Here is a 24,075-nt window from a genome sequence, read left to right as displayed (position 1 = left end):
ATATTTATGTGTTTATCTCTCTTCTCAGGCTGTAAGCATGTTGAAGAAAGAAACCATATCATAAATATATTTGTATATTCTTTAAGTTCTCAAGGTAGTCTTTTGCACACCAAAAGTGTTCAATAAATGTTTATTGAATAATACCTTAAAGTGTGCTTCAAAAGAAAAGTTGTCATTATTAGTTTGTTCTTTGAGTTAAATATAAATTCATCTTCTTTACTGAAAATAAATTATCTAAAATCTGTGTTTTGAATTTAATATTAAGCATATAATCCAGTGAATGACAAGCTTCTCTGGGAAACATTAAACTGAAATTGCTATGTTCCATCTCTTCAATCAAATGTGAATTTTCTATTAAAAAGAAAAATTATACTTTTAGAAGGTTGAGTAGGATGGCACTTTTAAAAGCCTTCCAACTGTATAAATTTAGATCAATTCAAGGAAATTCTCTGACTCTGAGCCCACGTCTTCTTCATTTATTGTCAATTGGAGCATTTTCATTCATTTTAAGTTTTCTTACCTTAGTCCTGTGATCTCTAGAAATGAATGTTAGAGATGAGAACTTAGCCAGATGAGCACTAAGATGGACAGTGGAGCAGAGGTTCTGTTTACAGTCTTAGTGGAATATAACTCATAATGGGGACGCAGGTAAATACAAGTTGTAACTGCTGAGGGAGGAGAAGGAGATTGACAGCAACCAAAAAAAACCAAACAAAAACAACAACAACAACAAAATCCCTAGTTGTTTTGATTCAAGAATGTTCATCTATCAATGCTTAATTTTATCATTACTAGACTGGTCAAATATAACAGCTGGAGATGCAGTGTAAACCCTAGGTATATAGTTCTTGACCAATAATTCACTAAAAATGAGTGTTTGTCAGGCTCCCATCTTTAATCAGCACTAAATAGACACAAAAGCTCACTGAACTACAAAGAGGAGAATTGCTGAAGTCATTGCAAGTACTTCTCCAGCCTTAGGGGAGCTTAAAGTGAATGAAAATGCCTTCTGCTGCATGTCCATCTCAACAGCCTCCACCTAACTGAACCGTCTTCTCTAAAGTTAGTTTTTAGAGATCATAGAATTCCCAAATATCATTCACCTCCCAAAGTTTGGGTCTTAGGTTCTTTCTAATGTATACTCTGCTCTATCTGAATCAGCACTAGCTCTGTCCCTGTGGCCCTCCCCACAGCTTTGGGCTCCATTGCTCCCTTTTTGTCTGTTGATTGGAAACTTCAATCAGAGAAGTTCCATCCCACTTTGGTAAACATACAATGTAGAATATCAGCTGACTTCTCCCATTATGAATTCATATCATTGTGCTTCTGTTTTGTTCAAACTTACTGTTCTATTCAAAAACCCAAACCAGCAGTTTCAAAATTTCATTTCTATAGACTCACAGCCTCACTTTTCTTTTTCATAAAGAAAAGTGACAATTTACTGAGAATTCACAAGGTTATTTGTTTATTATTTATTTTAGAATATGTATTTATTTGAATTGTCAAATAAAAATTGTGTAGATTCACCGTGTACAACATCACGTTTTAAAATGTGTATATATTGTGGAATGAATAACTTAGCTAATTAACATATGCATTACCTCATTTTTTTGTGGTGAGGCAATACATATGTTAATTAGCTAAATTTACACTTAAAGGAGAATCATTTAAAATTTACTCTTGCCAATTTTAGAGAATGTAATGCATTGTTATTAACTATAGTCATCATAGTTATTATTTCTTGACTTGCTAAATTGTACCAGAGATTTCCCTCCCACTTGCATTTGTGCCAATTTATAGCTGTTTCCTAATAGTTTTAGTCCAAGAAGTATATTTCCTATTCTAGAATATTAATTTGTAGCACTCGCACTAAGGTTCTATTCTCTTTCACACACAAACACATGTACAAACCCTTCTGACATCTCTAGTCCTGTTAAACTTCACTCACTCTCACCTTCCAAACACCACATTGACTACAGCTTCTGAGCCCTGAATCTGGACATGTTGTGTGACAAATGATTTGTCATTTCCAGAGTAGAAGATGAATCTATCTTCTAGCCATTCATCTTGATTTTTATCTGTAGTCATACAGAATAACTCTTACTTTCTGTTTTGCGTGGTTTTCCTGAATAATTGTGGTGATCAAACCTCTTAATTCTTTTCTTTCCTATTGTAAACTTTCCCTGTTCAGTTAACATTTTTCATTTAATGTAGTTTTCAAACATGTCAAACTTTTCAATCTCCTTATAATGTGTTGATCAGAAATAATGATAATACTAAAGATGTAGTCTGTTTAGTGTTAGGTACTATAGACCTACTCTTTTCTTTTGTGTATACCATATTTTATCAATAGAACCAAGATAACATTCACATTTTGACCACCTTATAAAATGTATCTTGGCTTATATTGTACCTGCTTCAACTAAAACCTCAATGTCCTTTTTGTTCAAGTCTCTTGCTATGTGACTGTTTGTTACTTTACAGTACAATAATTTGTAACTTGAAAGTTCTCCTTAAGTCTGCAGTTTTGGGTCATTCAGCAGGCAGCAAACATTTACTGAGCCCCTGCTGCATACATGGCACCATGCTTAATGCTAAGGGATACAGTGGAGGAGCTCACAATCTCATGAAGGAGAGAGAGAGACTGACACGTATTTTTAGTTCGGAGTAAGAAATGCAGCAGGAAAGATATCTGTAAGATAGACTTCTACCCAATTAAAGAGGAGCAGGTAGTTATCAACGTGCTAAGAACTTTAAGTAGAAATGGTCAGTCATTGGAGCTGAGGAGAGGTTTAGCCTAAAGTTAAAGATGGGACCATAGTAGACTTGTCATTTTGTACCCTCTTATTCATTGTTTCTTCCTTCGCCTTTGAGGCACAAGCCTTTCCCTCTTTGATACAGCCAGATTTGGATTAGCAATCAACATATGCTCTTCCTGTCTCCCTTACCCATGGGATTGTGGTATGTCCCAGCTAAACCAATATGATATTCACTTTCTGGAATTTCAGTTTGACCAAGGAATTGAAATAATTTTCAGCCAATTTCTTGAAGTTGCCGGGTCCTGGTGAGACTTCTTTCAGTTCCTACAAGCTTGGTGCTGCACTCCATCTAGGTCTATTTTTAAGCCCAAGTCTTCAGCTTCCCCTTCAATTATGTGAGTTACCTCATATCCTTACCACAAATTCCTTTTCAGCTTAAGTTGTCAGAGCCAGTTTTCATTGCTTGCAACTATATAATTCAATTATATAACTTATTGATGCAATGCTGTATAAGCTTAACTTAGTTGTTATTGTCATCAAACTAGACAGGATACTCTTAAGAGCATAAACTCTGGGATCAGTTTACTGTGTTTAAGTGCTAACTCTATCACTAATTACTCTAATAAACTTAAACAGAATATTTCTTTGAGCATCAGTTTTCATATCTATTGAATGACTTTTTAAATAACCCTATCTGTCTAATGTATGGTTTTAAACATAAAGGAAGAGAACGTGCATAAAACACTTAGCTTAGTGTCTGGCACTTACAAAATACTCAATAAATGTTAGAGTGGAAAAGGATTAAATGTTTCAGGAATTAGAATATTACTCAGGAAAGATCAGAGTAGGAAGAGAAGAAGTGGGAGAGAGTGGAGTCATGGATTCAGAAGATAAGATTATCTGGTTAGAATGGGGCAAATGCTACAGGTAATGAAATAAGGTAAGAACTAAAAACAGCAATTTTTCAGCAAGGAAAAAGCCACAAACAACCCAATTCAAAAATAGGCAAAGGATTTGAATAGATGTTTTTTTCAAAGACAGTATCTAAATGGCCCATAAGCACATGAAAAGATACTTAACATCACTAGTCATTAGGGAGATGCAGATCAAAACCCCATGCCACTTTCCACCTATTAGCATAGTAATTATCCAAAAAATAGAAAATAATCTTGATGAGGATGTGCAGAAATTAGAACTAGTTTGTGGCCGGGCGCGGTGGCTCACGCCTGTAATCCCAGCACTTTGGGAGGCCGAGGCGGGTGGATCACAAGGTCAGGAGATCGAGACCATGGTGAAACCCCGTCTCTACTAAAAAAATAGAAAAAATTAGCCGGGCGCAGCGGCGGGCGCCTGTAGTCCCAGCTACTCGGGAGGCTGAGGCAGGAGAATGGCGTGAACCCGGGAGGCGGAGCTTGCAGTGAGCCGAGATTGCGCCACTGCACTCCAGCCTGGGCAACAGAGCAAGACTCCGTCTCAAAAAAAAAAAAAAAAAAAAAAAAAAGAACTAGTTTGTACTGCTGGTCAGAATGTGAAATGGTACAGTCACTGTGGAAAACAATTAGGTGGTGCCTAAAAAGTTAAACATAGAATTAACATAAGATCCAGCAATTTTACATCTAGGCATACCCCCCAAAGAATTGAAAGCAAAGAACTCAATCTGATACTTGTGCACCAATATTCATAGCAGCATCAATAACAATAGCAGAAAGATGGAAACAACACAAATGTCTGTCAACAGATAAATATATAAACAAAAGGTGGTATACACATACAATGGCATAGTACTCAGCCTTAAATGAGGGAAGTGTTGACACATTCCTTAACATGGATGAATCTTGGAGACATTATCCTAAGTGAAATAAATCAGACAAAAGAAGGACAAATATTGTGAGTCCACTTGTGTGAGGTACATAGGGTAGCTGAATTTATAGAGATAGAAAGGGGATAGAGGTTACCAGAAGCTGAGGGGAAAGGGGACTGGGAAGTTACTATATAATGGGTACACAGTTTCTGTTTGTGATGATGAAAAAGTTCATGTGAATGGAGAGTGGTGATGGTTGTACAACACTGTAAAAAGTACTTAATGCCATAGACCTATACACTTAAAATGTTCAAAATGGTAAATTTTATGTATATATATATTTTACCACAGTAACAATATTAAAAATACAAAAAAATGGCTATGTGTCTTAAGATTTTTTTTTAAATTTTGATTGAGAAGTAAATAAATTTTTAAATTTATTAAGTTCCAGGATACATGTACAGAATGTGAAGGTTTTTTATATAGGTAAATGTGTGCCATGGTGGTTTGCTGCATCTATCAACTCATCACCTAGGTATTAAGCGCGGCATGCAATAGCTCTTCTCCCTAATGCTCTTGCCTCCCCCGCCCTCCCCCCACAGGCCCCAGGGTAAGTTGTTCCTCTCCCTCTGTCCATGTGTTCAGCTCCCATTGTTCAGCTCCCACTTATAAGTGAGAACATGCAGTGTTGAATTTTCTGTTGCTGCATTAGTTTGCTGAAGATAATAACTTCCAGCTCCATCCATGTCCCTGAAAGGACATGATCTCATTCCTTTTTATGGCTGCATAGTATTGCATGGTATATATAGTACCACATTTTCTTTATTCAATCTATCATTGATGGGCATTTTGGTTGATTCCATGTCTTTGCTGTTGTGAATAGTGCTGCAATGAACATACATGTGCATGCATCTTTATAATAGAATGATTTATATTCCTTTGGGTATATACCCAGTAATGGGACTGCTGAGTCAAATGGTATTTCCGGTTCTAGGTCTTTGAGGAATTGCCACACTGTCTTTCACAATGGTTGAACTAATTTGCATTCCCACCAACAGTGTAAAAGTGTTTCTATTTTTTCACAGCCTCATCAGCATCTGTTGTTTCTTGACTCTTTAATAATCACCATTCTGATTGGCGTGAGATGGTATCTTTTTTTTTTTAAAATTATACTTTAAGTTCTAGAGTACATGTGCACAATGTGCACGTTTGTTACATATGTATACATGTGCCATGTTGGTGCGCTGCACCCATTAACTCGTCATTTACATTAGGTGTATCTCCTAATGCTATCCCTCCCCACTCCCCCCACCCCATGAAGGCCCCAGTGTGTGATGTTCCCCTTTCTATGTCCAAGTGTTCTCATTGTTCAATTTCCACCTATGAGTGAGAACATGTGGTGTTTGTTTTTCTGTCCTTGCAATAGTTTTCTGAGAATGATGGTTTCTAGCTTCATCCATGTCCCTACAAAGGACATGAACTCATCCTTTTTTATGACTGTATAGTATTCTATGGTGTATCTGTGCTACATTTTCTTAATCCAATCTATCATTGATGGACATTTGGGTTGGTTCCAAGTCTTTGCTATTATGAATAGTGCCACAATAAACATACGTGTGCATGTGTCTTTATAGCAGCATGATTTATAATACTTTGGGTATATACCCAGTAATGGGATGGCTGGGTCAAATGGTATTTCTAGTTCTAGATCCTTAAGAAATCGCCACACTGTCTTCCACGATGGTTGAACTAGTTGACAGTCCCACCAACAGTGTAAAAGTGCTCCTATTTCTCCACATCCTCTCCAGCACCTGTTATTTCCTGACTTTTTAATAACCGCCATTCTAACTGGTGTTTGATGGTATCTCATTGTGGTTTTGATTTTCTGTGCCTTAAGATGTTATAGTTGACCTTTCCTAGTCCGTTTCAGAATGTAAGGGCTAGAATCACAAATTTACAGTGAAAGGAGGTAGAGTCATCAGGAACAGTTGTGAAGAGAAGGATAGAGCAAAAGCTATAGGTATAATGCAGAGTTAAGAAATAGTTTCTTGAAGATATATTTGGGCACATTTATCTGCTGAAGAGAAGCCAGCAAAAAGGGGGAGGTTGGTTATACAGCAGAAAGACAGAGTCGATAGAACAAGGTCCTGAGGAATTAAGTAAAGTTCAGTGGGGTGAATGTAGCTTGGTAGATTGGGTGTAAGGCTGACAAAGTTTACACTGAACGCACTTATTCCCTCTGTGAAGTAGCAGGTGTGGCCATTAATGAGAATGAGTCATGTGGAGCTGAAGAGGGGGCTGGAGTTTGAAATAGTCACCAAAGGGGCTGGAGAGGGTGCCGATCAAGAAGAAGTCAAAGGAATGCTGTTCATTGTCAAGGGCACAGGAAATAAGAATCATACGTTTTTGTTGTGATTGCATGTTTTTTTCCATTTGTGTTTAGTATACTGCGGAGGAATGGAGGAAGTAGATTATTGGATTCACTCCGTGTTTAAGGCTTCTAGTGTAGGGGGCTATAGGACACATAGACAAGGAAACTGAAATCCAGTCTTGATGGGAGAATGGTTTAAGTGATGAAGGTCTAGTCTGGTGAGAAGAGGAAATCAAGTGAGGAGGAATAGAGACTAGTCATTGGCAGTTTCACCAACTAAGCCAGTGGAATTCTGCTACTTCTCATGAAATGGATATGGAAAGATCATGGGCTTTAAACCAGGAAGCCTGTGTTCTAGACACAGCTTTGCTACTAACCAGTTACATTGTTTTGAACAAGTCATTTCATGTCTTTGGGCCTCAGTTTCTGGAACAGAGATCAGATGATATGTGACACTCCTTCCAGTTTTAACATTCCAGGACCACAGGTCAGGTGATTCATCTGATTAGTAATTCTTACAGGGCTCTCGAGGGGAAAATCCCTACATGTGGACTTTTTCTTAACACCTAGGATAGAAGTTTCTTAACAAAAAATTTGCCCCTTATACACTGTTAGAGGAAGTAATCCAGGAGTTAGCTAATACTAAGAGGATATCAGAGTTCAAGTATCTAAGACATGTAGCCACTTCTACTCATCAGTGCTGGCATTCCTGTTCTGTGAGTCACCTCAGGAAATCTTAGCTGCTTTCATGAGGGCACAGTCCCTGCACCCCACTCTCCTTTTCCCTTGCTCCTCTTCCTCTGGCTGCTTGGCAATGGTCTGTCCTGTAGCATGTTATTTAACAGATCAGAAGATATTTATCAGGGGTTCCATGAAGTGCCCTGCTCTATGCTGGGACATTGGAATTCAGGATGGTTATGTGACAGCTGTTTCACCCTGTGAAACTTATATTCTGGCTGAGGAGATAAGACCCAAGCACATGAAATCTTAGCAAATAACATAAAAGAATATATAATGATGTTCCAAACTGAGAAGTAAAGACAAATACTCTAGGATTTCAGCAGTAACAGGTCATCATAGATCTGTAGAGCAAGCGGAATTTGAATTGGGCCTTGATTTTGGGTCAAAATTTGGGAAAAGTCTCTCAATCAAAAATGGGTAGCATCAGACTTGGCAGCAAGAAGGAACTTACTTTGGCCTTGTTGGTCATTTGCTGATTCCATCTTTTTGGTGAACTTTCAGTTCATTGACAGTCGCCTTTCTCAGTTTTATGCATCCAATTTCTCTCCATACATCCATTGTTCCTCTTACATTATACAGATATCTGACTGAATACAGATAACAGTTTATGTTTAAAAATAACCTGAAGCCCTCTTTAGGTTTGGAGGTGAGGTTGCAGAGTCAGCTGCTCAGATTGCCAAACCACCTGCACTATCGGCTCTTCCAGATACTCTCAGGGATTTGCCATATTATGTTAAAAACAGCTCTTTGCAATTTTTATTGCACACTTGTTATGTGTTGATAAGCATGCATTCCGAAATAGCATTTCTTTTGCTCATACCTTCTACATGTTCCATATAAAACCGTATTGCAATAAGATAAAACAATACTCTAAAATGGGATGGCAATGCCTTTCCATTGAGAACAATGTGAAGCTGGGTTTGAGGTGGGATTATACTTCAGGTAAGAGACAAAATTCTCACTGAAAAGTTAGTGTAGATAACTCCAGGACTGAGGAGGATGGGCAGCATATGCCTTAAACACTAACCCAGAATCCTCAAAATATATATGATTGAATCTATGCTCTGACATTGGAAATGCAAGGTTCAGACTCACAGTGTGCTGGGATAATCATCACTTGACTGCTTATGTCCTCACTAATTTGTATTTCTTAAAATGCAGAATGTTTCAGGTAAAGAGTGAATCTTCCTGCATAGCACTCTTTGGGAAACTGTGTCAGAATAGAAAATACTTTGATAGTTTCCATTTTTATGAACTTAATGGGGGCTGAAGGTACACACATATGCAAATGATTTAATAAAGCTTATGGAGAAGTCTATAAACCAGAAAAACTTAATTACATAATAATAATGACTATATGTTGAATGCTTACTATGTCTCAGGTATCGTTGAAGTTCACAAGAGCAGAAGGAGGTGCAGGATTAGCAGAGAAGGGTGAACTTGTAAATCTGGACCTTCAGAGTACTCCCTTCTAATATTCTTTTCCTCTCCTCACTTGCCCGTCAGATCTGTTCGTCCTTCAAATCCAAGCGATCTCATTCTTTCAGATAATTCCGTAACATCTAGAACTTCATTATCCTGTGAAAATGACACTAGCTGGCTGTTGAAATCTTTTTTTTTTTTGCCCATTTTATTTTTATTTATTTTTAAAATTGCCACAAATGTATAAGGTACATATGCAAATGTGTTATATGCATAGATTGCATAGTGGTCACATCAGGGCTTTTAAATTAATTAAATAAAATGAAAAATTTAATTCTTCAGTTGCATTAGCCATATCCAAATATTCAATAGCCACATGTGGCTAGTGGCTATCATGTTGGGCTGCACAAATATAGAGCATTTTACAGATATAGAAAATTCTATTGAACAGCATTGACTAGACTACAGATCTCTGTAAAACAGAGTTTCTTTTATACTGGTCAATGTACTTGAATTACTTATATTGCCCCATCTTGCCCACCAGATTTTATATCCCATAAAGTAGGGACTTTTCTATCTTCCTAACTAACCATGGTATATCCATTATCCAGCATAGTGTCTAGCATATCTGGTGTCTGATGCACAATAATATTTTTGACAATTCACCAATGCATAGGAAGAAATTTATAACTGTCTGGATGAGTCAGAAATTGTCTCCCAGAAGAGAAAAGATTTGGGTTGGATTTTGAATGACAAATATGAGCTTGTCAGCTTGAAAAAAAGATAGGCATTCAGGAAAACAGACCAGCACAGTCAGAGGCAAAATCATTATAGGTTGTTTGAGAAAAAGATCAAGTAAGAAGTTCATGGTGGCTGGAGCGGAGTTTGTATGTGTATAGAATGGGTATATTGAAGTGCAGGGAATGGTCTGGGGGTGGGTTTATGTAGAATAGGTACAGTTGGAGACAGATAGTGAAGGAGGTTTTTGTTATATAATAATTTTAGACTATTTTCTCTAAAGGTGACAGGCACCAAGAGCAGTTACAGGAAGGAGATTGGCATGATCAGATTATACCAATTCATTCATTTATTTTAGGAGCATAATTATGGAAGCAATGTGGAAGATGGAATCAACAGCAGAGAAACAAGAACAGAAAAATAAGCTATTCTCTAATTGTAATACCTGCAGCTATAAAGGAAACACTGCAATCAGGGAATAGTCCTGAGGCAGAATAGATAGGATTTGTTAGCTTCTTAATAAGATGGATGGTGACAAAATGAACAGAGATTATGAATATGGAAGGAGAGACATATTTGGAAAAGAGAATAATTGATTTGATGTGCTCAAAGGCAATACAGTGGGTTAGGAAATTGGCAATACACTTGTGGAACCCAGGAGAGAGGTCCAGGCTGGAGATACAGATTGAGGAGTAGAGTTGCCAGCTTTTAGACTGATGGAACCCATGGGAAGCTCATAAAGAGGCTTGAAACTTAACATACAAATGAAATTCAGATACTGGAAAATGCTAGCATTTAAAATATCTGAACAAAATAAAAAGCCAATGAAGCTGGTAGAGAAGGGGCAATCATGGGTGCTAAAAAAAAAAAAAAAAATGAAGAAGTAGAAAGTAGTTGATAGAAGTCATGAAATACTAAATGTTAGTCATTAACATCTAGGAATATAGTAATAACAAATCCTGCATTCTTTTCACATTCTTTAGCACAGTGAACATTGATGCTACATCAATGAAGTCAATACCCAGATAAATATTTTCCAGCACTAGTGGACTTTCTTTCCTATTTTTCTTCAGTCAGAAACTATTCAGAAACTATTCTCCTGTTCTTCTCTGTCAAAGTAGAGAACTTACAGCTCATTGTCAAAGATAGTCCTATCTTTGACTGATAGGAACTTCACATTGTGTTTCTTTTAGGGGCATTTCATAGGAATCATTTATTTCCAGAGATAAGTATTTAAAACTGAAATTTTGGCTTTAAATCTGATTTGGATCCATTGATATGAAAAGACCATGGTCTTCCAGCATCCTTAAATGTTTAATTCAATAGTTGGCTCCTGATTTTATAAGGGCAATTGACCTAGGGTACAGCTAGAGAAGAACTACTAGGGTAATCCTAGTAGCCATTTAAGGACAAAACCTTAAGCCATGTTATAGTTTGAAGGATCCAGGATTGTAAACATGAGATGATACCTAAAGGGGGTGTGATAGTTGAGGGTGTTAAGTAGAGAAAGGACTGAACTTACTCTGTGACACATTGAAAGAGAACCATGAAAGAAGGGTGACATGCTAAAGGGAGGCTGATTGTGTTTCTTATGTTGGACTGTCAGTTTCTTGAGATTAGGATGTTTTATCATCTCTCTAACTCCGTCACTGGGCAATGCTTGACAGATAGAGAAAGTTTTTGATATCTGCCTGCTGTAATTACTAGTAAATTGAACCATTCAAATAATTAGTTAATCATTCATCCTGCAAGCTCATGAGTTGTCTGTATTAGAACTATTTGAACATAAGTTAGATTTCTCCTTAAAAGAGTGCGTTAGACTCCATGCACGAGGGGAGGGCTGGATTGGAGGACTTTGATGAATTCCTTCTCCACTTTGCTATAGTCGTATGCAATGAGACTTGTGATGGCTGGAAACTTGAACTTTAAACATGCACTGTCTGCAAGTGTAAAGGGATAAGAAGAAGGAAATGATAAGAAAATGATGAATTTTCTAGAGATCTGGCATTCATATTGCCCACCTGTAACTCAGGCATTCGACACACAAAAGCTTATCATAACACAACTAAGTTTAAGAAAATAACCACAGAACATGCTCAGTCTCTTGGATGCCCCCAACTTGTATCGTTCACTTGAATGCACCCAATCTTATTCCTGGAATGTGCTTTCTTTTCCTGTGTCCCAAATGAGAACAGATTAGTTGGGTGAGAACATATCTCAGACCTTTAGCTTGGCTCAGAGAAACACTGGCATGGTTGATTCAGAAACTAGGAGCTATGTCTTGAGTGCTCACTAAGAAACAAAAACAAAAAACTATAAACACCTAAAGATAAGTCTGATGGTTTTGCTGTTCAGTTTCAGCAGAGTTGAAATTAGCTGTAAGGAATCTGGAAATGTGATAATTTGGAAGGTAATGAAGTCTCAAGATGCTCAGGAATTACCTGTCAAGGTGCTGACAACTTTGGAATTCTATCTTCAGTGCCATTTCCAAGTTGCTAAAGAGAATATAGGCAAGAGTTCAAACTGAACCTTATTCTTGACCCTGACATCCAGAAAATTACTAGTATGCTAAAAATAAAATTTCTATTAGCATGATAGTCATAAGAGACAGTAGGGAATGGTTGAAAGCATGGGTTCTGGCGGTTGCCAAACTAGATTTGACTGGGGGCCTAGCTTTGTGATTTTTTGGCAAGTTGCTTATCCCCTCTCCAAACTTTAAATTCTTCATCTGTTAAAATGAAAATACTAATACCTACATCATAGGGTTGCTTTTGAGAGTAGAATTAATTACTATGAATTCTATACAATGGAATTAACTTATAAACTGATTCTTCAAAACAGGATTTTTTTTGGAGCACTCAGTATGGTAATTTTCATGTGGATTGGATAGATTAATCATACCCAGAATGGGTAGAAATATTTTGCAGTTCTCACGGGGGAGATTGAGAAATCTCAAATCAAATCTAAAAACTTTAAAATGGCATGTGATTCCTGCTTGCTCTGTCCCCTTCTCCCATTGCCTGTTGAAATGACTGGGAGAGCTGTTAAGCAAGTGCTTAACTCCTCGGGGATTGATGAGTCAGAGTAGGCAGAGAGGACTCTGCTGAGCCTCTGTGACCCTGAGCCCTCCCGTCTCCCAGGTTATGACTGATTCTTGCCCAGTTTTGCATTATTTCACCATGGAGACAAATGTTCTAAAGAGAGAAGCAGGATTTGCTGGGCTTGTTTATTGCTGCAATAACATCTGTCAGGTGTTAAGCAACTACCTTCTCTCCAGCCCCCTTTCCTCCTGTTCCTTTGAATAAGCCTAGATAGTTACCCCAAATACCATTTCTACTGTGGATAGGAGAGTTGCCTCCAAGGTTGGTCCTTGGTTGCCAGCTGTGACAATACTGCCACATCTCCAGCAAGACACCATTGTGCAGTGTTTATAACCTGGGATTCGGCATCAGACTCAATCAAGGTTTCCATCTCAGCTCTAGTTACCAACCTAGCTTCTCTTACTTTCAGTTTCTCACCCATAAACCAGGATAATAATAGCTTATTTTGATGAAATTAGAGGAGATTGTGGCTTTGTACTAACCATTTCACATATGTTAGCTTCTAAGATCATTATTACTAAAAATGTTCTCTGGAGCTTTAAATTTATTTTTGGAACTACTTATTCTGGATTCCAAACAGCCGTGATAAGAGTATAAACTCTGAAAACTACTGGCTTAGGCTCCTGGCTACCTCCAGATTTATCTACATGCCTCTCTTAGTAGGCAAGGTGTCTGGCCAAACTATTGATTGAATGACTCTGTATCAATGATCTTTTGCTGCATTTATTATTCCTGATGAGACTGTTGGCTAGCTAGATAGTTTTGGGTCCTGTTTATCTGATCTTTACTTAGTTCTGCTAAGCTTACTGATGCATCTTATGTCTGCTGTTGGGTCAGTTAGAAACAGGCTGATATAGAATAGTGTCACTAACACGGTTGGCTATCAGTTTGGGTGATGTGCAGGATGGGACTGTGTGTTTCTTCTCATCCAGCAGGCTAGCCTAGGCTTATTCTCATGCTAGAAACTGGGTTCTGAGACAAGAGAGAGGTAAAGCATGCAAGGTTTCTTGATTGGTACCCCATCGTATTGCATTCTGTTGGCCAAAGCAAGTCACAAAGGCAGCCCAGGCTTAAGAGGCGTGAAAATAGACCTCAACTAGCAAAGGACAGATATGCAAAGGCATATTGCAAAGGGTACGGATACAGAGAGCTGTGAACACATGGGGCCATCAGTTTACCATGTACTCACCCTAAATTAATCATTAGCTCTGGGCATCAATATTCTTGACTTAGTAACTGGAACATAAAACTTTCAGTGTTTCAACAACCATTTTCCCGGTGTAGGTGCTAAGGAAGATGAACATAGTATTCTGAATAGGTCAGAGTTTCTGCTCTCTCCTTCTTTTCCACTCTTCTTTTTCACCCACTCTCCTGCCTCCTACTAAATGTTCTTTGAACTCAGTGATCTTCTCTATTCTGAAGAGTGTAAATCAAGTGCAGAAAGAGGTAGGGCAAAAACATGAGAGTAGAATTTAAACTTCTAAAAGTTCTTTCTTGCACATTTGCTCTTGGAATCACTGCATAGTCAAAGCAATGCACCGTTGTCACTTGCCATTCAGTTTTGAGAAATGAGTCTCTTTTTCTTCTTTCCCTCTCATGCCTATTGCCAATATTTATTTTTCACCATGGAATAGTTGTTGTGAAATTTTTCCTACACTGAGTACTTTTTTAGTTTTTCTGTAGCACGTAGACGCACCATGGCTAGCATCTCATGGCTCACTTCCCATTAGGCATTTGTGAACATGATCTTTGGATGGTACTTAAGTTTTCTGGAGTGTCAGTGTAAGGAGGAAGGGAAATTCAGAGCAAAGCATCAGAAGGAAATGCTGTGACGTGGGGCATGATGTTCAAGGACCAGTGAAACAAAGGCAAAAACACACAAAGAGTGACCCTGGAATGATTTATTTCATCAACCAGTATGAACCTCAGAGAATTAAAATTACAAAGTACCATGAAAAGCCAGAAGTGTGATGCCTTTGTGAACCCAAAGACTTTACAATCTGGTTGTTAAGGCAGATCCTTAGAGAATAATAGACAATGATATAAGAAAGAAGATCATTAAGGGCAGAATTGAGAGGGGTGGTCTATAAAGAACTAAGAATTATAAGGATGGTTTGGAGTGACCGACAAAGGTTAACAAACTCTGGTAAACTGAAAACCCAGGTTACTTTCTGAACTGACTCAGAATGGCTGTCACAAAAAAAGAACAAAGGAGTCAAGGAGACTATGTGTACTTCCTTAATTATTTTTATGGTTTGCTGATCCATAGACTGATTGAGCTGCAGGGTTGGAGGAGACTGTAGCTGTCATCTAGCAAAACTGCTTTCTTGCCATCCAATGTTGGAAAATATTGGAAGCCTTCTTCCACACTCCTTTCCTTCAGCCCTTGAGTAGATCAGCAGTGCTTCAAACTTTACTGTATGGAATATTGACTTTCTGTGTCTCTGCTAACACACCCTGAAATGGGCAGAACTTAAGGCTCCTCGGAAGAAGACAGTTAATTTCCTGAGTCAGCACAGACCCATCACCTCAGCCTCAAAGCTCTCATTTTATATCTGAATCAAAGGATGGCCTAAAGATGGAACACAGCCCTTCCCTTCCTTTTTTTCCCTGTCAAAGTGAAAAATGGCTGGGTAGGAGCTCTAATTATGTGGAACATGCTGGACACTCTTTTCATGTCCAAGTAAATTGGTGTAACCACTGTCCTTGAAGCAAATGAGGTGATGCTGTGGTGACCAGAGAGATGGGCCAGTATGCTTAGCAGTAGCAACAAAATCTAGTATTTGCACAGTGTTTTATAATTTTAAGGAATATTTACATATATTATTTTATTTTAATCTTGTTAAATTCTGTACCCTAGACCCGATAACTATTATTATCATAGGCTCTCATTTCTTGAATCAGTAAACTGAGGCTTAGAGAAGCATAACTTGACTGAAGTTAGTAATCAAAATCTAGAACTGAGATTTTTTTTCTCAACTCTCAGTTCAGTGCTATTTTTCAGTGCTATATTGTGATTATTTTTTCCTAATAGTTCATCCCATGATTTTTATTTGTTTGGTAACTTACTGTCTGTAAAAACTCCCCCAAAATAAATTAATGTCATTGGTCTTCATATTTTTCTTAAGAAAACTGGAAAGACTCCAAAGATTTGTCCCCTGTGATCCATTTAGGACCTTTAAGATGAACAAAATAGATCTATGGGAAGAAAAAAATAATATTTTGAAATTTAAGCAATCTTCCTTCTGTCTACTCTAAAAATATGAGTCTATTGCTTGTTAATGCTGACAACATCCCAGTGAGGTAAGGAGGTCAGGAACACTATTATCTCTCTGTTTTTAAAAGTGGGTACACAGAGAGGAAATAACTTGCCCAAGGACATGGTGACTCAGTCAGCAGAGGAGCCAGGATGAAAACAGTCCTCATTTTTTGACTTTCAATACAACCAAGACCCTGATCCAGATGGGTTACGGGATTATGGCCCTTCACAAATAAGTGCATATTAGTCAGACGTGGAAATAATTATGTCCCTTTCACATTTTGAACAGAAAGTGAACTCTCAAAGATATTGGCAAAGGGGAAGCCAAGATTCTCCAAGACTTTTTCTTTCCTTCTTTTTATTTTTAAGTCACAGATGGCTAGTCTGAAAATGAGGGGAAAAAAAACAACCTTTCCTTGTCTTTTCTCTTAGGCTTGGCCTCACATAACACCCCCTACCACACCCCTGTGGGAAGAAGGATTACACTTTCCACTATTCCCTAGAGTAGATTTTGTTCTTTTAAAATAAACAAACACTTGAAAACTTTTTTTCTTCTAATATTAGCTTTGGTCTTGAACCAGAATTGATTTGGCATGGAGTAACTAGAAAGGATGAATAGTATTCTCCATGAGCAGTAGAGGAGATTCTCTTTCCACAGAGCCTTTTAGAATCATCATTTAATATGATGAACCCAAAATGAGACTAATTTTAACCGAGAGAAATAATGACATGAGATAACCACTCATCATCCCCCTTGGCTGGGATTACCTAATGATGCCAAGTAGGGTGGCTGCCTACATTCCTATTTTCCCCACACCAGAATGACCATTTACCCTGGGTCTGGTTGTATAATAATAAATTATCCTTTTTTTTTTTTTTTTTTAACTTGAGGAAGGATTGCCTTTTTCAGTTCACACAAAGATTTTTCACAGTGTCCATTAGAGGCCCTGATCTAGTCCTTCCTAGTAGCTCTATTCCTCTACTCCCAAATTAAACCTGCTTTCTCATAATGCTGGCAAAGTTGGATTAAATGGCAGGTTAGTTACTTGCTGAAATGACTATTTGGTATTTGATCCTCTTTCTGCAACATGCATATAATTTTCTTACAGATAATGGGTCTATAACTTTATAAGATTATAAAAGTAAGATTATGTTTGTAGGATAAACATTTAGAATTAGAATCAGTGTGGTAATGGAATCCTCTTTATCTAGTGATCTAGGAAATACAACCTTGGAGAGGAACTGTGAATGGGTGAGTGGAGATGCGAACAGCCCTGTTTTAGTCTGCTAAAACTGTCATATCAAAATACCACAGCCTGGGTGGCCTAAACAACAGATTTTATTCTGAACGTTTTGAGAGTCTCAGGAGCCTAGGATCAAGATATTGGCAAGGTAGGTTTCATCCTGAGGCCTCTTCTCTTGCTGGCTGCTTTTTGGCTGTGTACTCACAGAACCTCTTTGTGAGCTTGTGAAGAGGGAGAGAGCTCCTTGGTGTCTCTTATAAGGACACTAACCCTATTGGATCAGGGCTCCACCCTTATGACCTCATTTAACCTGAGTTACTTCTGTAGAGGCCTCAATTGCCTGAATAGCTCTTTGAAAACATGATATGGTGTTAGAGTTAAATAGTCCTAGAGGTAAATAGCCCTAGAGACTATTCAAATGAAAAAAAAAATTGTTCTACCTCATATTTCAAAAGAAGAGAGCTTGCACAATTTTCAGTGTTAACTCTCCTTTTGTAAAACATTATCGGCCGGGCGCGGTGGCTCACGCCTGTAATCCCAGCACTTTGGGAGGCCGAGGCGGGCGGATCACAAGGTCAGGAGATCGAGACCACGGTGAAACCCCGTCTCTACTAAAAATACAAAAAAAAAAAAATTAGCCGGGCGCGGTGGCGGGCGCCTGTAGTCCCAGCTGCTCGGGAGGCTGAGGCAGGAGAATGGCGTGAGCCCGGGAGGTGGAGCTTGCAGTGAGCCGAGATCACGCCACTGCACTCCAGCCTGGGCGGCAGAGCGAGACTCCGTCTCAACAACAACAACAACAAAATTATCAAAATCCTATTTTCCAAAATGTTTTCCTGTATTACCTTGGTGTACATTCTATCAACTCTTTAAGTTTTTTTAAGCCCTTTAGGCTTTTTTCCCCCTTTCCCCTAAAACATAGTATGTGGCAATTTTATCAAGTAGAGGCTGCATCTTTTCTGTTTACTTAATTTCTTTTTTAAAAAGACCAACTTATTTAGGTGTAATTGATATATAAACAGCTGTATACATTTAATATATGCGTCTTGATGAGTTTGGGGATAAGTTGACATCCATAAAACCAGCACCACCATCAAAGCCATAAACATATCCATCATCTTCCAAAGTGTCCTCCTGCCCTCTTTGTTGTTGTTGTTATTGTCTTTCCATAAGAACACTTAACATATGATCTACCCTTTTAGGAATTTTGAGTATGTAATACAGTATTGTTAGTGATGGGTGCAATGATGTATAGATCTCCAGAACTTATCTTACACAACTGAAACTTTGTAGCTTTTAATTGTTCTTTTCCCATTTCTTCCTCTCCCTATTCAGCGACAACTACCATTCTACTCTCTGTTGCTGTGAGTTTGACTATTTTAGATTCCACATGTAAGTGAAATCATGCAGTGTTTATCTTTCTGACTCTGGCTTATTCCATTTAACATAATGTCTTCAGGTTCATCCATGTTGTGCAAATGGTAGGATTTCCTTATTTTTGAGGCTGAATAATATTCCATTGTATGTATCTACCATGACTTTTTCATTCATTCATCCATTGATGGACAATTAGGTTGTTTCAATATCTTGGTTATTGTGAATAATGCTGCAATGAACATGGGAATGCAGATGTCTGTCTCTTCAAGGTCCTATTTCAACTCTTTTGGATATAAAACCCAGAAGTGAGATTGCTGGATCATATGTTAGTTCTATCTTTAATTTTTTAAGAAACTTCCATACTGTTTTCCATGATGGCTTTACAATTTACATTCCCATCAACAGGACAGGGTTCCCTTTTCTCCACATCCTTGGCAATACTTATGTTTTATTTATTTGCTTCTTTATTTTTATAACAGCCATCCTAATAGGTGTGAGGTGATATCTAGAGATTTTGATTTGCATTTATCTGGTGATTAGTGATGTTGAACACATTTATGTACACTTGTTGGCCATTTGTATGTATTTTTTTTGAGGAATTTCTTGTCAAGTTCTTTGCCCATTTTGTAGTCACATTTATTAATGTTTTACTTTTCAGCTGTATGAGTTCCTTGTTGTTTTAGATATTAATCCCTTATCAGATATATGGTTTGCAAATATTTTTTCCCATTCCATAAGTTGTGTTTTCATTTTGCTGATCATTTCTTTTGCTATCCAGAAGCTTTTTAGTTTGATGTAATACTACTGGTTTATTTTTGCTTTTGTTGTCTCTGCTTTTTCTTTTAATGATTGCTAAAATTAACTTTGAGGAACTTTTCCCCTGTATCTTCTTCTCTAAGTCTTTATTTTGAGTTGATGTTGGTGCTTGGTGTAAGATAAGAATCCAGTTTCATTGTTTTGCATGTAGATACACAGATTTCTATTCAATATTTATTCAAAAGGTTATCTTTTCATCTTGTGGATTCCTGGTGTCCTTGTCAAAAATTAGTTGCAAGTGATGGGCAAAGACTCCGAGACTAAAACACCAAAAGAAATTGCAACAAAAGCCAGAATTGACTAATGAAATCTAATTAAGCTAAAGAGCTTCTGCACAACAAAAGAAACTATCATCAGAGTGAACAGGCAACCTACAGAATGGGAGAAAGGATATGATCTCATTCTTTTTTGTGGTTACATAGTATTCCATGGTGTATATGTACGACAATCTCTTTATTCAGTCTGCCTTTAATGGGAACCTTTGTTAATTCTATGTCTTTACTATTTTGAATAGTGCTGCAATGAACATGTAAATGCATGTGTCTTTTGGTAGAATGATTTATTTTCTTTTGGGTATATACCCAGTAATGGGATTGCTGGGTCAAGTGGTAGTTCTATTCTAAGTTCTTTGAGAAATCTCCAAACTGCTTTTCATAGTGGCTGAACTAATTTACAACGGTGTAAAAGTGTTCTCTTTCTCCACAGTCTGGCCAGCACCTGTTGTTATTGACTTTTTAATAATAGTCATTCTGACTGGTGTGAGATGGTATCTCATTGTGGGTTTGATTTGCATTTCTCTGATGATTAGTGACGCTGAGCATTTTTAAATATGTTTTTTGGCCACTTGTATCTTTTCTTTGAGGATGTGCCTCTTCATGTCCTTTGCTCATTTTTAAATGGGATTGTTTTTTGCTTATGCAATTGTTTAAGTTCCTCATAGATTCTGGATATTAGACCTTTGTCTTATGTGTAGTTTGCAAGTATTTTCTCCCCTTTTCTATCTAGCTTGTCTATTTACTCTGTTGATAGTTTCTTTTACTGTGCAGAAGCTCTTTAGTTTAATTAGGTCCCATTTATACTTTTTTTTTTGAGGACTTGGTCACAAATTCTTTCCCTAGGCAATGTCCAGAATGGTGTTTCCTCTGTTTTTTTCTAGGATTCTTATACTTTGAGGTCTTACATTTAAATCTTTAACCTATCTTGAGTTAATTTTTGTATATGGTGAAAGGTAGGGGTCCAATTTCATTCTTCTGCATATGGCTAGGTAGTTATTTTTTTGAATAGGGAGTCCTTTCCTCATTGCTTATTTTTGTCAGCTTTGTCAAAGGTAAGGTAGCTGTAGGTATGCAGCATTATTTCTGGATTCTCCATCTGTTCCATAGGTCTATGTGTCTGTTTTTGCACTAGTACCATGCTGCTTGGTTACCGTAGCTTTGTAGTATAGTTTGAAGTCGGGTAGTGTGATGCCTCTGGCTTTGTTCTTTTTGTTTACAATTGCCTTGGCTATTTTGGGCTCTTTTTTGGTTCCATATAAATTTTAGAATTTTTTTTCTAGTTCTGTGAAAAATGATGTTGGTAGTTTTATACGAATGGCATTGAATCTGTAGATTGCTTTGGGTAGTGTGGCTATGTTAACAATATTGATTCTTCTAAACTATGAGTATGCAAATATTTTCATTTGTTTCTGTCATCTATGATTTCTTTTAGCAGTGTTCTGTAGTTCTTCTTTTAGAGTTCTTTCATCTTCTTGTTAGATGTATTCCTAAGTTTTTGTTGTTGTTGTTGTTGTTTTTTTTTTTTTTTTGCATGGCCATTGTAAATGAGATTGCATTCTTGATTTGGCTTTCAGCTTGAATGTATTGGTGCATGGAAATGCTAGTGATTTTTGTACATTGATTTTGTATTCTGAAACTTTACTGAAGTAATTTTTCAGTTCCAGGAGGCTTTTTGCAGAGTTTTTAGGGAGTTTCTAGGTGCAGAAACATATTTGCAAAGACAGATAATTTGACTCCTTCTTTTCCTATTTGGATGTCTTTTATTTATTACTCTTGCCTGATTGCTCTGGCTAGCACTTCCAGTAGTATGTTAGCAGTGATAAAAGTAGGCATTCTTTTCTTGTTCCAGTTCTCAAGGGAAATGCTTCCAGTTCTTACCCATTCAGTGTGATTTTGGCTCTGTGTTTGTCAGAGAGGGTTCTTATTATTTTGAGGGATATTCCTTCTTGAGGAACAGAGTTTCTTGAGGTTTTTAAATTTTTTATCATGAAGGGATGTTGGATTTTTTTGAAAGCTCTTTCCACACCTATTGAGATGATCATATGGTTTGTCTAGTGGTAATGAATTCCCTTAGTGCTTGCTTGTCTGGAAAAAGTTTCATTTCTCCTTTGCTTATGAAACTTAGTTTGGTGGGACATGAAATTCTTGGCTGGACTTTTTTGTCTTTAAGAATGCTGAAAACAAGCCCCCCATCTTTCCTTGCTTGTAAGATTTCTGCTGTTAGCTTGATGGGCTTCTCTTTGTGTGTCATCTGACATTTTTCTCTAGCAACCTTTAAGAGTTTTTCTTTAGTGTTGACCTTGGACAGTTTGGTGACTATATGCCTTGGTGATGTTATTTTGTATAGTATCTCACAAGTGTTCTTTGGATTTTTTGTATCTAGATGTCTACCTGCCTAGTGAGATTAGGGATTTTTTTTTGAATTATTCCCTTAAATATGTTTTTCAGGTTTTTATCCTTCTCTTTTCATTCTCTCTGAGGAATGCCAATAGTTGGTAGGTTTAGTCAATTTACATAATTCCATATTTTTTGAAGACTTTGTTCATTTAAAAAATTCTTTTTTCTTGATTTTTGTCTGGGTTAGCTAGAAAGACTAGTTTTCAGCTCTGAAATTCTTTCTTCTGCTTGATCAGGCTATTGATAAAGCTTTCAACTGTATGTTGAAATTCCTTAAGTGAGTTTTTAAATTCCAGAAACTCTGATTGATTTCTTTTCATGATGTTTATCTCTTCCTTCATTTCTTAGATTGCTTTAGAAGTTTCTTTGTGTTGATTTTAAGCCTTATCTTGGAGCTTGTTGAGCTTCTTTGCAATCCATGCTTTAAATGCTTTATTTGTCATTTCTGAGCTTCCATTTTGTTAGTGACTATTGCTGGACAGCTAGTGTGATTTTTTTGGTAGTGTTACTACATTCAGATTTTTCATGGTGCCAGAATTTTTGCATTGGTTCCTTCTCATCTGGAGACACTGGCACTTCTAGTTTTTGTAATTATTTTTGTGCAGGAGGGATTTTTTCTTTTTCTTTCTTTCCCTGTAATATATATGTTTTTCCTTTCTGTTTCTTTCACCCCCTCTACCCCACCAGGGGATGCAACTGTAGAGGATGCTGGATAGGGTCTTTTGGCTTTACTTCTCTAGTTTTATGCACTGTTTTTGGCAGATTTTATATTGGGCTGTGCAGTTTGACCAACGAGCCAGCAGATGGCACTTATAGGTAAGAGCTGGCTGTGGCCAATGTGGCTGGGTATATACTTGATCCTTGTTTACTGGCAGAAGCTCTTTGTTACCTGAGGCAATGCGCTGGTTCATGGAACGCACAGTGATGTGAGTTCTCTGCTCAGCCCTGAGGCAGTGGAGGCAACAATTGGTGGGACTGAACTGGGCAAGTCCCCTGATGGCAGGCACAAGCACCTGCACTGTGGGAGAATCCAGTGGGTAGCCACCAGGCACCCAGAAATGTGCCTCGGCACGGAGCTGAGAAGCCTACTCAGCCCCAACTTCTCTGCATGGGGATGTGTCTTGTGTGTGTGTGTGTGTGTGTGTGCGTGTGTGGCGGGGGAGGGGTCTAAACTCCTAATCCAAGAGAATGGATGCTCCAGATGCCTGGAGATCTGCCTGGCATGAAGCAAGGAGGGTTCCCCTGAACCAAAATCTCTGCATAGGAGGTCTGCCACTCTGTATAGGGTAACTCTGGCGGCTGATCCAGGGAAGCAGGTGCTTGGAATGCCTGGAGATCTGCCTGGGCACAGAGCAGAAAAAGCTTCGCTGCACCACGATCTATGTCCAGGAAGGATAGGGCGAATCAAGCTGCTGAACCAGACAAGTGGGTGCTCCAGATGCCTGGAGATATGCTTGGGTGTGGAGTGGAGAGGACTGTGACACACCATGATCTTAGGAAAACAGCCTAGGGCCCCAACAATGGCACATGCAGACCAGTTCTAGGTGGCCAAGATGGCTCTGGCTGCAAGTCTCACTCTTCAGCAGAAGCCACAGCTATAGCCTCTCTCCTCCTGTTCCAGTCTTGCAATGGAATGGAGGAGAGCAGGTCCTCCAGTCTCCGGCCTGAGTCTAAAATGCCTGTGTGAGCATGCTGCCAAATGTCCAAAGAATGGCTGACTTTGTATTCACCTGAATTAAAAATGGTGTCCAGTTCTAGGTCCAAGGTGTGGGAAAAT

General features: G+C 38.0%; 2 long non-coding RNA genes across 6 annotated transcripts in view; one reads left to right on the top strand and one right to left on the bottom strand.

The window, feature by feature from the left end:
* The window catches only part of LOC103883816, a 67,733-nt gene extending 63,745 nt beyond the window's left edge, over positions 1-3,988 (bottom strand). For all 5 annotated transcript variants that reach the window (XR_002521630.2, XR_002521632.2, XR_002521629.2 and 2 more), the window contains exon 1: positions 521-3,988. This is a non-coding gene — a long non-coding RNA (uncharacterized LOC103883816). The remainder of the gene's footprint in view (positions 1-520) is intronic.
* Positions 1-24,075, top strand: part of LOC110743116 — a 123,516-nt gene that overhangs the window by 85,949 nt on the left and 13,492 nt on the right. The gene's annotated exons all lie outside the window — the stretch shown is intronic.

Source organism: Papio anubis, chromosome 6 (genome assembly GCF_008728515.1).
Source record: "Papio anubis isolate 15944 chromosome 6, Panubis1.0, whole genome shotgun sequence".
Taxonomy (NCBI): Eukaryota; Metazoa; Chordata; class Mammalia; order Primates; family Cercopithecidae; genus Papio; species Papio anubis.
The sequence above is the reverse complement of the archived record's forward strand: the minus strand, read 5'-3'. Positions and strand labels throughout refer to the sequence as shown.